This window comes from Anneissia japonica, unplaced genomic scaffold, assembly GCF_011630105.1.
Source record: "Anneissia japonica isolate Jap-2015-1 unplaced genomic scaffold, ASM1163010v1 scaffold288095_len80955_cov110, whole genome shotgun sequence".
NCBI classification, from domain to species: domain Eukaryota; kingdom Metazoa; phylum Echinodermata; class Crinoidea; order Comatulida; family Comatulidae; genus Anneissia; species Anneissia japonica.
The window spans coordinates 2461-4893 of record NW_022710246.1 but is presented as its reverse complement, the minus strand read 5'-3'; the positions used below and the strand labels follow the sequence as shown (position 1 = coordinate 4893).

The 2433-nt window shown below is 32.6% G+C and overlaps 1 long non-coding RNA gene across 1 annotated transcript; it reads left to right on the top strand.

Annotated features, from left to right (window-relative positions):
• Positions 1 to 284: 284 nt before the first annotated feature.
• On the top strand, positions 285 to 2416 carry LOC117106976. The gene is made up of 3 exons (XR_004445168.1): positions 285 to 779; positions 1608 to 1729; positions 2310 to 2416. It is a non-coding gene; the product is annotated as an uncharacterized LOC117106976 (long non-coding RNA).
• The last annotated feature ends 17 nt before the right edge of the window (positions 2417 to 2433 follow it).

Sequence of the window (2433 nt, the reverse complement as noted above, 5' to 3'; positions counted from 1 at the left end):
AGTTACATTAAACATTTAAGTTAAATTAAACATTAAATTAACAGCAAATAATTAGCCTTGCAACACATTTTAAAATTGAAATGAAAAATGAATTTAATGCACATATTTGTAACGAATACTTAATCTTACAAAATCCTTAACCACAAACTACCACTGTGACCATTTTAAAGTTACTGTTGTGTAACTTAAAACCTACTTTAATCATTCCAGATGGGAGAGATAGATATCGATTTCAATAACCAGACAATGAATCAGGCTGTGATAGGGGTCCAACTTATGAGTTGAGTTGTACGATTTAATAAATTATTTAGTGTATGAAATGAAATGCTATAAAATTTTATACAGTCCTACACAAAACAAATGATTAATTACAGAAGGTTTCATACAAATACATTTAATAAGAATTATAACTGGTCTTAAATTGTTTCTCCTCCCCTCTATTAAACATGGTATATTCCACAACTGGGTGGTAAAATTTGAAAGCTAACGGAACGGTCTTCATCGACATCGCTCTCTGCTCCCTTTGTTGTTGTGGTGTCCTCCTTTTGTTCAGTAATAATTGGACTAATAATCGCAAACTGATATTTTATTGAAATGGTTAATACCTGTAGCAATGTCTATGTAGTAGTTAAATGGATTGAATAAGGATTTTGGACGTTCTGCTAAAACTCAGCCTAGCCTAGGATAGCCGCTAGGCCTATTATTTTGCCATTGGAAAAAAAGGAGAAGAGTCCGCACCATGCCAAGGTCTAGGCCTAGGATGCACAGTCAGTATTGTGGTAAGTAAAGAAAAAATAATCTCCTTTCGTCCATAAATGTACGCCTTCCACATATATACGCCTAGTTACTTATTCTAGCCTAGGTATAATTTTGTAGCTAAGTATCAAGTTTAGTTCAGTCAGTTCGTCAGTCAGTGCAGTGGCAGTGTTTCTGTTCGTATACTGTACTGTTTAGGCCTAGGCTAAACCTAAGAATTGTGTAAAAAAAAGTGCAACAGGTCAGGTACGGGCGTTGGGACACAAAAGAAAAATCGTTGGTTTTTTTTGCCTACCTAGGCCTAGCCTAGGCTTAGGCCTCTTCCTTAATCTAGGGCCTACAGTACCTAGCCTAGCTAAGCCCTAGGCCTAAGTCCTGCCCAAGGCAGGAAATTTGAAAAAAAAAATGCATTTTTTTCTTTAAATATCATTTATTTATTGTATTTTGTGTCAACTAAAATTATTGAGACTTGTTTATTGCACAGTTCAATATACTTCACTCTTTTTCAAAATGAATGCTTGTTAACTGTCAACTGTCTGACCTCAATTATATAATAATTGGTATTTTAAATAAGACACCCACACAAGTCATGCCCAAAAACATCAATAGCTGGAACTTTTTAATATACTCATATTCTACACATAGGAAGCTTTCAATTATGCTATAATTAAAATTTGAAATATTTCAAGCATACTGTAATTATATTTTTGTTGACCAAAAAATATGGTATACTTAACTGGGGTGTGAATATTTTCCATGGATGTCCATTGACAGTCAAATACTAATAGCATGTGCAAATGTGGGAGGAAAGTTTACTAATAAATAGTAAATAATTATCTATCTTACAATAGATTGACATTGGCCATGGTTTACTTATAGAAAAGGATCCATAATAGGGAAGAAAAGCAACGCACATTTGGAACATCGGTAGAGAAAGAGCGTTTGGATCCCATCTGAATTACTGCCATAACAGGTAGGTAATTTGGTAAATAAGTTTGTGTTTTACCTTTTAAATGAAGATACTGCAGGCTTATGTACTGTAATAAGGGATTTATATTTCAAAAGATAAATGGTACATCAACATGTAAAGCTTTTTTATTTGGGTGAGACATTGATTTTTTTTCTTTAAATTTTAATCTGAAAGTTTGCATTGTCACTTTGTAACCAATTAATAACCATCAAAAGGTTATTACTGACTTAACCTACACAGTAGCTATATCTTACTGTATACTGTATATGTTCTGCATAGCACTTGAGGGAAGAAACTTTAATATTAGACTGTTAATGAAGAAAATATTTTGCTACAAGTGGAATACTTATATTAAAATTATATTTAGATTTTGTACAAGATAACAAATATGAAATAATACTTTTATTGGACCACTACTTTTAAGGTATCTGCATTTTATTCTTTAGAGATTACCATAACTAATTTTAGACATTGCACCGAAATTAATAAAATTCATCCTGCTCTTTGTGGTTGCCCGTTTATGAGTTTTCGATTTAGAAGCCTATAAGAGTATTCAAATTTTTGGCATTTTTTTTACCCCCAGATTTCACTGATAAGAAGTGTCCTGAGGCATCAACCACTCTTTTGAGGCAGTCTCTGTCAAACAGAATAAAGAAAATGAACAAGCCTAAAAATTGGGAATACCATGTATGCATTTTTGTTTTAAA